Source organism: Pan paniscus, chromosome 8 (genome assembly GCF_029289425.2).
Source record: "Pan paniscus chromosome 8, NHGRI_mPanPan1-v2.0_pri, whole genome shotgun sequence".
Classification (NCBI taxonomy): Eukaryota; Metazoa; Chordata; class Mammalia; order Primates; family Hominidae; genus Pan; species Pan paniscus.
The window spans coordinates 39993714-40007915 of NC_073257.2; the positions used below are offsets into that span (position 1 = coordinate 39993714).

Here is a 14202-nt window from a genome sequence, read left to right on the forward strand (position 1 = left end):
AGGACATATTATTATTCTCCTTTTCATATAGAAAATCATACTTGGTATTAAGTAATGTTTGCAAAATCAAACATGTCAAGTGAGGAAGCTAGACATGAACCCACTCTTACGTGAATCAAAAGCCTATCTGTTTTTATCACTCACCTATGGCTTGTCTTTTTTTTTTTTTTTTTTTGAGACGGATTTTTGCTCTTATTGTACAAGCTGGAGTGCAATGGCACAATCTCAGCTCACTGCAACCTCTGCCTCCTGGGTTCAAGTGATTCTCCTGCCTCAGCCTCCCGAGTGTAGCTGGGATGACAGCCACCCACCATCACACCTGGCTAATTTTTTGTATTTTTAATAGGAACAGGGTTTCACCATGTTACCCAGGCTGGTCTTGAACACCTTACCTCAGGCGATCCACCTGCCTCGGCTTCCCAAAGTGCTGGGATTACTGGCGTGAGCCACCACGCCCGGCTGGATTATTTTAATTAACTAAAATGTTAATCCAATTAAAGATGTCTTTCTTCCCTTTACCTATACAAATTAGAAATAATAATACATTATGAATAAAAAAGGAAAAAAATGAGAAATTCACAGTATCTGATGATAGCAATTAATAGTCATGTAGGGATAACGTAAAATTAATATTCTTCAAAGAAAACAACTTAAAGCAAACAGTCATCCTAAAGACAAAATGATTTTAAACTCCTGTTTCAGATTAATATTGCTTTTTTTTTTTTTTTTTTTGAGACAGAGTCTTGCTTAGTTACCCGGGCTGGAGTGCGGTGGCACAATCTTAGCTCACTTCAACCTCTGCCTCCCTGGTTCAAGTGATTTTCGTGCCTCAGCCTTCCGAGTAGCTGGAATTACAGGCATGTACAACCATGCCCGGCTAATTTTTGTATTTTTAGTAAAGATGGGGTTTCACCATGTTGGCTAGGCTGGTCTTGAACTCCTGGCCTCAAGTGTTCCAACCACCTTGGCCTCCCAAAATGCTGGGATAACAGGCGAGAGCTACCATGCCCAGCAAATATTGCATTTTTAAAAAAGTGTATAAAAAACAGAAGTTAGAAAAATACTATAAATGTGTTAATCATTCAATATTGAATTATAAAGTAAACTAAAAAAGTTCATACTTCTTAAAACTAATACAGAACCACTTTAGCCAATAGAAAATAATGCAACCAAAAACATCAGATTAAAAATAAGAATCAGTCAGTATAATAAGAGAAGATAAATCCTACTATATACTGTTCTTTATGTTGACCAGTCCAAATAATTGCTTTTCTTCCTAACTGATAATTTGTGTTGATAGTTTTCACTATAATTTAATAATTTTAAGTAAATGTTATTAATATTTCTGACTTGTGTTATTACTCTAGAACACTACTCAAGTGTTTTTTAATAAAAAAAGAACTACTATACCATTTAAACTTATCAACTGCATTTGCATTGGCATTTTTTTGTCACTAAAAATTCCACAATTTCCTCGCTTCTTTTCGTTATGACCAGTAAAAGTGGTGTGAGGCAAGCCTGTAAAACAGCAAAGACAATTTATAATTCATGAAATTACATATTTCTCAGCTGAACTGAATACCTTGTATAATATCCTATGAACTTAAACATAAAATAGAAAGTAAATCAATAGCAGCCCCTTCTTTCTCCCTTTTCTGTGCTTTCCCATGCACTGCACCTTCCCTTGGAAACATTCAGCCTCTGCATCACCACATTAACTCTGGTTATCCCCAAGAATCTTTATATTCTAATGGTTTTATTGTTTCCCATCTAAAGCAGGAGCTTCTTGAGGGCAGGGGCTGTATCTTTTATCTCTGTATACTTAAACCCTAAGATACAGTAGTAAATACTTTGCTTTTTATTAAATTACTAATCTAAATTATTACCTCTAGAGCAGTGTTTCTTAAACTATATTCTAGAGAATAATTACCTTACCAGAAGCATTGTACCCCAACAGATTCCACATTATCTATGTTCAAGAAATATTATAAAACTGTGAATTAAATGTCCGTTATCCAAGAAATGACCTGAACTTTGCCTAATCCTTATTTGACAATATATTTTTGTGGCAGACATTAATATTTGACAAATTAGAATTTCAGGGATACGGTTTTGAAAGCTTCCCAAGAAAAATGGAGGTTTCCTCTGGTGATACAAACTCGCTGATTCTCTTCTATCAATGATCCTAAGATCCCAGATGCCAGTGTCAGGCACTCCTGCTCTAAATGGGTCACTAAAGAAGTAGGCTGTAAATTAAAAGAGATTGGCTTTAAATAAACTTTGATTGCTTATTATAAGTGGTCCATGGGGTTTCTCCTATTACAAGACAATAGAATTTTATCTCAGCTATTAGAAATTCAGTATAAAAGTTTATTCTCAATTATAATGATAATACTAGGACCCTAATGCATATCTAATTCTTAAAATGCAATAATCCATTTTGATTCTGGTTTGTATTGTAATTGCTACTTAATTTTTGGGAAAATATCAGAAATATGAATAAAATGGCTTATTAATGAAAGTTTTAACTCATCGATATAGATTAGCATAATAGAAGCCACAAAATCACTTGAATTTTAAGGGACAATTCTGAGGAGAAAGATATAATATTTTCTGCAATAGGCATAACCTATTCAAATATAACCATGATTAATCTAAAAAGACTTAAAGGCATTCTAATAGAAGATGCTTATTTATGGTTTATATAAGGAAAAATCATTGTTTAAAAAATCTAAATTCTAGACGTCAACGCCATTATTGAGTTAATGTAAAATATAAACTATATATTATAAACAGCTATCAACTGTCTTGAACACCTTGAAATCTTTACCAAAATATACTATGAGAGAGGAATTGATAACTGAAGTATTTACAGAGGCAAAAGCGGTAAGTTGAGTAAGTGATGTGCCTAGGTGGGCACAGCAGCAAACTGGAAACATATGCTTTGTGTAAAGCTAGAACCTCTTCAGAGCATACCAGTCATATGGGCTCAAGAGACACCAGATTCTATCCTTTAAGAGGAAATCCAGATTTCTGCATGTCTCCTAAATTTTACACGGTGACTTAATTTATGCAGGCAAATTTTGCTTTCTTGTAGTTTTACACTAATTGGAAAGAAAAAAAAAACTTGGGTGAGAAAAAATGTTTGAATAAGTTTTACCTTTAACAAATTCAAATATTTATCATAAATGCACAGAAAAGCCATACTCTCTAATAGTTCTTGTAAAAATATTAATATTAAAGTAAAATCTTAGACAAGTTCTTTCAAACTATTTTCATTTGAGGAATGTTTGAGCTTCCAAATATAAAAAAACTTGCATATGTTAATGTTAAAACAAACAGATTTCAAATATTTTGAAAATAACATTGGTTAAGGTCTACCTTGTTTTTCACTTCGATGTCTGCACCACAGGACAGCAGTTTTGCCACCATTGACAAATTCTCACTATAAACAGCATAATGGAGAGCCATGTTGCCATACACATCTACAATATTTGGACTGGGACCAGAATCTACCAGAATATTTGCACAAGCCTCCCTCCAGCATTGTAGAGCCTGTCAGTATTAAAGCAAGAAGTAAATTATAAATTATAGGAAATCAAAATAAATATTTCACAGGTTTGACAAACTAGTTGTATTTCAATGAGATAAATTCATTTTTATTCCACGTATTTAAACCAAATCCATCTCCTGCTGAAAGGACTGGCTACTATTTACCTTCATCAGAGGTGTCCTGTTTTCACTGTCACGGACATCAAGCTGGCACTTTCTGTCTGCCAGAAGTGTTATTACTTCCACATGGCTGTTGACACAGGCCCCATGTAGAGCAGTCCTACGAGAGTGAGAGGACTTTTTAGGAAAGTTTAGTCCATTGTCTCAAAACATACAATGATTTATGCAATTGTAAACATTAAATACCATGCTCTTTCTCTGCCTTCAAAACAAATATTTAATATTCTCCTGAAGAAAGTACAACATTCATTCACTCTTATTACTCACTACATTAATGAAAGAGTGGCCTATTTGAATAGAAAGAGCTTGGCCTTTGGACTCAGTTCAACTTGGGCTTGAATAAACTTTACGGTCTTTCACTTACTAGCTGTCTCTTAACCTCTCTGTGCCTCAATTTTCTCATCAATAAAGTGAAGATGAATACAGCAGTTATCTCACAGGACATCACTGTGATGCCTCGATGAGAATCTATGCAAAGTATTTTGAAGAGTTTTTAGCACATGTAACAGCTCAGTAATTGTTAGATATTATAATTATAACTTCTACTTAACAAAGACAACATTTTAAGTAAAATAATACAATCATGCCTACTTTGTGGTGTTTTAAAGGTTACAGATAACACTGTATTTTAACGGTTCTAAGATGCTCAATTTCTCATATTTTAACATCTCTGACATTGAAATGCCACTTACAATTCATTATTTATTAGAACTATATTTGGCAAAAATTTAAACAATCTTTTATTGGTACATAAAATAAGGAGGCATCACACAATTCAGGGTGCCTTCCATGAAGTGGAATATGGTATATACAACAGGACGATGGTAGTCCTAATCACAGGATTTACACTTAAAGAAATTTTAGCTTTTAAGAGTACTACACAAAAGGAGAGTTGAAATAAAAACAACAAATTGTTAAAACAAAGTACTCCTTTAATATTTTAAAAACTTCAAGCCAAAGAAAACTTGGGATTCAAATGAATAGGTGTGGCTCATTTTATTTTGTATTTAGATTTACAGAATGTATATTAATTCATATTTAGATTTATGGAGGGAGTACATGTAAATTAGGTATTTCCAATTATTCATATTACTATTTAAAGCTGTTATAAATTTCCAAAATCGTGGTTGGTAGTTATCTTTTACTAATTTCTCACTTCAGAAGTATTTTTGTTTGAAAGATGAGAGGAAAAGCTTCAATTGAGATTCAGTTCTATTACTCCAATTTTAAGCCTCTCATGTTGCTGAGGCTGAGCAGGTAAATGTGAAATTTTTAAGGATGAAAGGGTCTTGAGAGTTAATAGAATGTGTCTTCTACATAATAGGCATTCAGCTTACATGTGATAAATGGATTCAAAGAATGGATAAATATAGTTGGGAAGTTCGATATCTTAAAAAACTGCTATAAATAAAGCACTTATATTTGCTACTTTGTTTTCCTAATAACAAAACTACACTAAAATGATTAATCTATAATTATTGACATATATATAATAAATCTAGATATAATAAAAATATGTTTCTAATAAAATTACATGTAAATCAACAAGCACAGATAAAAAGTTTCTCTTCTGAAAATGCTAAAAGTTCACAGAATATACTAATCCACAAAAAATAAAAATTAAAATATAGAAAGTGAAAAATTATTTTTATCTGTGCAAAATTCATATTCCTGCTCCTCCCAAAAATTATTTCATTAGTAATAAACTTTTACTAATAACATTGTACTTGCTCAATGCAGAAATCAAAGATAATAAAAAGGAAAAACATTTTATATTAAAACAAATGCCCTCAAATAACAAATTTTATCATATTTCGTACATAATTTCAGATAACACAAGACCATCATCTGTATGTATACACAAACTGAACTTTACCCTTACTTGGTACACCAAAATACATTTTCAAATGTCAACATACTTCTGTAGATGTTTCTACTTTCAGTGGTCACATATTATCCCATGCTGTAAATTCACTGAAATGTATTTATAAAAGCCATTGTATGGATTCTTCTTAATACATTGATATTTTAAGCAGTGCTCAGAAAAGAAATTGCGTGTATGTTTCCTTATTTTCTAAAAATATCTTAATGTAATAGAATTGATCACCAACAGGCATATACAATTTTTTTAATATGGTACTTACCACCAAATTGTCTATTTGAAAAGTCATCTGCAACTTAAACTTTAAGCAGCAGTATAAATATCACTGCTCTTTATCCTCACAAACTTTGTGGATAGAAAACAGTATTTGATTCCTCTTTTAACTTAAATGCCTTCTCTAACGAGGAACACTAAATATTGTTTCCTGTGTGCATAAGTCACTTGCAGATCTAGAAAAAGAAGTTTGCCCAATTTTAAATTAGAGGCAAAGTACTTTTCTTAGATCTGCAATTTACATCTCTAATTTAAATTGCCCAATTTTAAATTAGAGAATTTTTTTGTTGATTTGAGTGAATTCTCTGTAAAATGAAGATTTTTAAATCTACTATATATACACACATGCACATACACGTGTAGTAAATATTTTACAAGTATGCTGCCTTTTATTTTTTCTCAAATGCAGGGTAATTTTTGTTTTGCTAAATTAACCTTCACAATGCTTATTTCTGAGCGTCTTAGAAAGGTTTTGTCAACATAAAAATGTATCTGTGTAAATAGGCATTTATATTTTCTTCTGGTATTTTTTTCATTTCGAATATTAAAAATTTTTAATCTATATTCCATCAGGAACTTATTTCTTTTATGTACTGTAACTTTGGCATTTTTTTCTAGAGATCATCAAACCCAAAAAAGTCTAGATTTTCTCCTGTTATTTTCCAGAAGTTTTATAGTTTTGTATTTGACATTTAGGTCCGTGATTCATTTTGACTTAATTTTGGTGAGAAGGTAAGATCTGATTCATTTTTTTTACATGTGGGTATTCAGTTGTTCCAGCACCACTTTCTGAAGAAACCAACCTTTGTTTCATCATGTTGCCTTTACTTTTTTATCAAAGATTAATTAAATATATCGATGTGTCGCTATTTCTAAACTCTCTGTCTTGTTTCATTAACCTGTCTGTTCTTTCATCAATATACTGCCTTGATTACCGTAGCTTTACAGTAAGTCTTGAAGTTGAGTAGTGCCTGTCTTTCCTCCAGCTTTGTTCTCCTTCAATATTGTGTTAGCTATTCAAGGTCTTTTTCTTCCCCATATAAGCTTTAGAATTACTTTTTCTATATCCATAAAATAATTTGCTTCCATTTTGATTAGAAGTGCATTGAATCTGTACATTGGTAAGAAATGACATCCTGATGATATTGAGTTATTCTATTCATGAATATGATGTATCTTCTCCATCTGTTCAGTTCTTTTTTTCTTTCCATCATCAGATATGGACAGTTTATGAAATTACATAACTCCCTCTACCTTGACCAAAGGACAGTGATGAATTCCTCATTCTGCAGCCAACAAGTCACCTCTGAGGGCCATGTGTCTAAACATAGACAGGAGGGTAAGAAAATGATAAAGACATCCTGGGAAAAATAGGAAATTCGACAATCAGCAACTGTGTCTAAGTAACTCCTTTCCATTTCCCCAGGACACCTGTTGCTTCAGCCAACACCTGCTGGCATGTGCTGAGGATGCTGGTGCTGCTGGCTTTCCTAGCCCTGCCCCCGGGGCTGCTTTGGGTGTGTGCCTCTTGACCTTAGTGAGAATGTACTTTTTCATCCCTACCATGGGTGAAAAGTTTTCACAAATAAACACTTTTTAAAATAATGCCAACTTTTGTATTAGATAGAGGTGCTGAGTGTGCAGGTTTGCGTGTGTCTTTTTGGTAGAATGTTGTATTTTCTTATGGGGATATTCCCAGTAATGAGATTGCTGGGTCAATTAGTAGCTGTGTTTTACATCTTTTGAGAAATCCCCAAACTGCTTTCCACAGTGGCTGACCTGATTTACATTCCCAGTGATAGTGAATAGGAGCTTCCTTTGCAGCCTCGCCAGCATCTGTTAACAAATGACCACTTTTATTCCAGACATAGATCATCTGTTAGTTTTGATTTTAGCACATCCTCTGAAGAAGATAGTGTTTTTCACAACCAAAGATGATTTCACCTTCCAAACGTGTTTTTTTTTTCTCATTTTCTGATGGCATGCAGAACTTTCTGTCTGCATCAGTTTGGGGTATAAGTTAAGAGCATTGTACCTTGAAGTGTCCCATCTCACTGTAACCATGCAGTGTTCTGTCCCAGAACTCTTCACTAGCTTTTTACCCCTGTGGGCCCAGTAGGGAGAGGAGCCCCCCAGAAAGTCTTTCACCAGGCAAGTGACGAACTAAAGAATTACACAATCATGTGTGACTGTTCTCAAAGCTCCCAAACATAGACAGGGGGACAGTTGCAGGTAATACAGCTTTATTAATGGCAGTAACATCTCAGCTCAGCAGGAAACATACTGTGGGCTATGAGAACAGGTTACAATGAATATTGAGGCAGAAAAAGTCACAGTAATCACATATTAGCCCCAAAATGCTCTTGCTCAAATGGTAAATGTCCTTCCTGCACATGTGGCAATACCAGACTTGCAGAAAGCACACGTGGTGAGAGACAAAGCCTGCTGCCTGTGAGCTTCAGTGCCCAATGAGACACAGCAAGCTTTCGCCTCTTCTTTCTACACTCCTGCTTTTATTGCACAGTACTTTTTTATATATGTTTTATTCCATTTTTGAATGTTGTATTTCATTGGTCTTTCAGACTAATGATGAAACAACACAACACAATTTTAATTTCCAAGTCTCTACAATATTTTAAAGGGGAAGTCACTCTCTTTTAATTCTCAGACTTTTCATGGATATTTTAATTTGTTTGCTCTTCTTTACAATAAAATTTCTATATCCAGAACACAGATGGTATCTATATTGGAGTTAGAATCAACTTATTTTATTTTCTTTATTTTTTTGACTTTTATTTTAATCTCAGGGGCACATGTGCAGGATGTACAGGTTTGTTACATAGGGAAATGTCTGTCAGCAGGGCGGGGTTGTTGTACAGATTATTTCATCACCCAGGTGTTAAGCCTGGTGTCCATTAGTTTTTTTTCCCAATCCTCTCTCTCCTTCCACCTTCCACCCTCCGATAGGCCCCAGTGTGTGTTGTTTGCCTCTATGTGTCCATGTGTTCTCATCATTTAGCTCCCACTTACAAGTGAGAACATGCCATATTTGGTTTTCTGTTCCTGAATTCCTTTGCAGGATAATGGTCTCCACCTCCATCCATGCCCTTGCAAAGGTGCATATACGCCATGGAATACCATACAGCCATAAAATCAACTTATTAATTAAAGTACTTTTGATGTCTTAATAATGTTGACCCTGCCTAATCATGTAATGTCATAATTTTTCATTTATACAAATCTATTTTTAGGTTTTTAAGAAACATTTCGCACCAATTCCATACTAATTAAATTATTTTAAATAATTTTCTTTAAAATGTTGGCATTATCTCTTTTCCATCTATGAACACAAGACATTCTCATTAATTCAATTCACATAATTTGTTGTGTTAATGAATTTCCTAACGCGATGAGTCTCACTTGCATTTCTGGAATAAATGGACTTCCTAATGATCTAATATTTTAAAGGGTTGGCACAATGGTTTTTAACATTCAAAAATTTTACTTTCATATTAATATGTTCTAATTATGTATAATACTCTATACGGCATCAAACAAGTAAAGTTATCGTGTCACTTTTTTTCATTTTTAAAATATATCAGTTTTATTCTGCTAGTTCCATAAAAACAATGTAAACACAAGCGCTTTGTACATCTTTCTGGTGAATTCACATAATGCTTAGTTCCCTGATCCTTTGACCTCCTCGTCTTCTCCAGTTATTTTCTGTTTGGACCACTGGCCTCAGGAGTGGAGTAGGTTCGGTGCTTAGGAGAGAGCAATGTGGCTTTTTGGTATGACTCGTTTGCCCTCTCAGCACACCTGTTACTCTTAACACAAAGCTTGAGGTTTAAGTCCTTAAACCTGTAGGTTTCACCATCAGCTCTTTCTTTCTTTCTTTCTTTTTCTCTTTCTTTCCTTCCTTCCTTCTTTCTTTCTTTCTTTTCTTTCTTTCCTCTTTCTCTCTTTCTCTCACTTTCTTTCTTTCTCTCTCTCTTTCTCTCTCTCTCTTTCTTTTTTTCTTTTTCTTTTTTTTCTTTTCACATAGGCATTACTAGGGATGTGAATGGGAGACTGGTGTAGAAAGTGCTGAGGAGCCGAAGCCAACAAATTGCTTTAAACACAAGATGAAAATGCTCTGTTCCATCCACACAAAGAATCACCTAATACTGGTGTGAGGCATCTCACTTAGCTGTGGAGGAGTCCTTGGAATTAGATCTCAGAAAGACAGTTCTGGCTTTAAGACAGTAAAACCTTTTGGCAATGGGCCAATTGCCTTGAAAAAAAAAAAAACAGAGTTCTACTTTAAAGACCTTGCAAGTGGAGAATTGTCCTACAAAGATTCTTGGAAATGTTAACAGAGATAACTGACATGGGTAACTGGGGGCCAATCAGGAACTGTCAACAGCCAGATCTCAGCAAACGCAGGACAGCCAGTTAATAGTTCCTTCAGTTCTCTGATGACCACAAATGTAATTTTATTTTATTTAGCCTTGTGGAGGTTCTGCAACAAATGTAATTTTAAAGGAATTGGGAGCCAGAAAGATAAATGCAACTCCTTCGACTACGTGACATGGCAGACTGATTAATCTGGGTTCCCAGAGTGTGGAGCAAGTGCCCTGCATTAGAGAACGGCCCAGGGGGAACTTGCATGATGCTGAACCCCACAGGACAGAATTACTTCAATCGCCTGCTCCTGACTACTATAAGGAAGAAGTTTCAGTGTCTCAGTTTGGATCTACACTCGGATTTACTTGTCTTTTCTTTTCTTTCTTTCTCTCTTTCTTCTCTCCTGTTCATTTCTTTCTTTCTTTCTTCTTTTTTTTTTCTGGAGATGGAGTTTCCCTCTGTCACCCAGGCTGGAGTGCAGTGGTGTGATCTTGGCTCACTGCAACCTCCACCTCCTGGGTTCAAGCAATTCTCCTGCCTCAGCCTCCCCAGTAGCTGGGACTACAGGCGTGTGCCACCACGCCCGACTAATTTTTGTACTTATAATAGAGACAGGGCTTCATCATGTTGGCCAGGCTGGTCTCAAACTCCTGAGCTCAAGTAATCCACCTGCCTCAACCTCCCAAAGTGCTGGGATTACAGACATAAGCCACCACACCCGGCCTCTATGCTTGAATTTCTACTCTTAGCTAATCTCTCTAACACACATGCCTTTCATTGGGTAAAACTGGCTAGGCAGACTAATTACACCTTCCTGTGTAATATAAGCCCCTCCCTGGCTTGTATTATCTCATAGTTGCCTTCCATTTGTGACAAGTGCTATGAATTTTCCTTTTTAGGAAGTGATACACAATTTTTTTCTTGAACAGGATTTTTAACTCAAAATAATGAGATAGTGTAAACATCATGACAATTCTGGAATGTCTGAAGTTTGAGATAAAGATTGTCTAAGAAAAGCTAAGATTGTCTTAACTGTTTATATGTGGTATCTGGAACATGGGCATCAGGAATCAAGTGATGCCACTGCTACTGGGCAGAGTTTTCATATTTTATCTAAACAAATGACACTGACCTACTTTAATAAAATTTCAGAAAAGCCATCTGGAATCAGCCCCATCATGTCCAGATTGGAAGGTGTTTGGGGACCAATGAAACATACCGGAAATACTTTTCTTCCGCCAAAACAAATGTAATGAATGTCAAAGTATTGATACTAATTTAGCTTGTGAATACATATTAAGTTTTGCTTCATTGATTGTAGCACTGGCAGCTGTTTTGCAGAACACTGCATATTAAACTGTAGGCAGCTGACAACAAATATCAGTGGAAGGGGATATTTAAAAGCCAGTTAAATTAATCATTGTTTTTTAGGAACCTGAGTCACGATTAATCCCCTGGAGCTTTTACAGACAGACCCTTGCCAAAAATCTCCCAGAAGGAACATCTGTAGGCTATTTTGTTTTGAGATGTAAACCCATCTGTGATGTCTTGCTGACATTTTAGATTATACATACAAGTCCTATAATGAATAGCATTCACAAAATTTATGAAGCAAAAAAATTAAAATTGTTCAAAAGCCTGATTTTTGCTGGCAAAGTTTATCCATGAGAACATAGCAATTAGCCCCTTACCCCTCCAAAAGAAACCCTACAACCCTAAAACCAATCCAAATTGTGTAATTTAGAAGAAATAGGTTTTCAGTGCCTACGACTGAAGAGTTCATTAAGGTTTTGCAGCTGGAGGTTTTAAAAAATCCCACTTTTCGAAACTATCTGACAATCAAGGGCACAGAGACTAACGTAATGCTGATTCTCACTGGCGCAAACAGCTTGTGGATTGCATAGGCCACCACAAAGGTACTTGTGCCTGCTGCCATTTTTGACTGTACCAGGGACTCTTTAAATCCGAGTTTCAGCAGGACTGCAGACATGTCCACACCACTTGACACAACCATGTAAAATATGACCAAGGAAATTAATGAGATTCCAGTGTACAACGACACGCCAACAGTGTCATATTCTTGAAAAATCTTTTTCAGTTGCTGTGACTTGCTTTGCTTTTTCTCCTCTGTGCAGCTGACGCTGCTGCCTGTTGTCTCCGTGGCCTGGCTGAGGTCCTGGCTGCCGCGGCAGTCCCCACGGCTGTGCGGAGCAGCCGGGCATCTGGCCTGGGCAGGAGCAGGGCCAGGGCCAGGGGCAGCGGGGCACAGGGGGTGGTCGCGCCCAGGAGCCATGTGGCGCAAGGCCGGACCCAGGCGCCCACCCTGCCTGCCGGGCCCAGCCCCGCCAGCAACACGGCCATGGCGCGCAGCTAAGCTCTGCCCATATCACTTTTATATCCTTCCTAAAAACGATTGGGAAGATTGGTTACTTTATAACTTTTAAATAGTTTAAGCGTATTGATATATTAATTAGTTCATGAGTAAAATTTTCTTTTGGACAATATAAATTTGGTGCTCTCTTGTGTGGAAAAAAAATCTTTAATAAATGTTGTTTTTTCTATGAATATTATTTAATTTAGCATCTCTATCTCTATGGGGTAAATATCTAAAAATACATATTGCTAGACTATATATGAGCCACATTTTAATGTTAATTTGCATCGAATCACACAATTTTGTCCCTATTTTTCATTTTAATATTTGTCTTTAAGTTCTCTGCACTGTAACCTGTTGACACCTCCTTCTCAAGCTCTTTGTGTGGTCCCATCTATTTACAATTCACTAATAGTTTGGCTCAGGAATTTGGGGGTTAACTGCAAGTCAGATTTTCAGCAGAGGCAGATCTCAGGGAAGCACGGAATCCGGTAAGAGACATGTGCTTTGCTGTCCGTCTCTCATGTCTCAGACTCGGCATGTCCTGTTCTCTCCATGTGAGCCCCTGTCTGCCTCCAGGGATCATGGAAAAACAGAGCCTCTCCCATTTTCATGTCTTTGAAGATGCTTGGTAGAAAGTTGTCATTTTTTTGGTAATTGGAAACGAAGACAAAGTTTTTCCAAAATAATTTTAAGTCATCAAATATGTACTGTCCTTGTGTCTACACATGAGATGACAATTGTAGTTCTCTGGGGAAGTAAAGTCACAGGATCACAAGCCCATATCTCAGACCTCTATGCACTCATTGGCTATTGTGAACATAAACCTGAGCTCATTGTCCCAGCAGCAGAAGGAAATCAGGCGAGTAGTTTATATTCCAATCTGTGGGCAGAGTCTATTGTCTGTGGATCAACAGACAGAATACGTGCTCTTTTCTGGAAAAAAAATTCTGGGTCACGAACTGACCAGGGCCAAATCCATTCAGGAAAGAGGAAATAATTACAGAGTCGTGAGTTAACTTGTGTTGAAATAACGGATGTCCAAGATCATAAACCAATTCATAACTGTTCCTAAATGAATTGTATGTAATTCTCACTGATGTCATTGTTGGATTTTGATGTATGATGCCACAAAATTTGTTTTCTGAAGGTTCTCTAGTATAATTTGAAAATTAATCTGATAGCTGTTCTATCTTTTCTACAGGAGTTGACACATTTCTAGGATTAGTAGAGGTAGTTCTAAAATACCTCCATCCCTGTAATAATGTATAAGATGTAGCTGATTGATTTTATTTTATTCAGAAATAGCAAATATATATAAGCTTTATACGTACTTTGTGTATATTTTGTATTTAATGGAGACTGATTTAGTGGTGACAGAAAACAACTGGTATCTGCAAATTATGATTAGACTATTTTTCTTTTAATATTTTTCATTTTTAACTTTTGTGGGTGCACAGTAGGTGTCTATATTCATAAGATTCATGAGATGTTTTGATGATTTGAAATGTGAAATAAGCACATCATGGAGAATGGGGTATCCATTCCCTCAAGC

General features: G+C 35.8%; 1 pseudogene; it reads right to left on the reverse strand.

Moving 5' to 3' along the window:
* Positions 1-12055: 12055 nt before the first annotated feature.
* Positions 12056-12749, reverse strand: LOC100970235 (protein FAM210B, mitochondrial-like; annotated as a pseudogene).
* Between the last annotated feature and the right edge of the window lie 1453 nt (positions 12750-14202).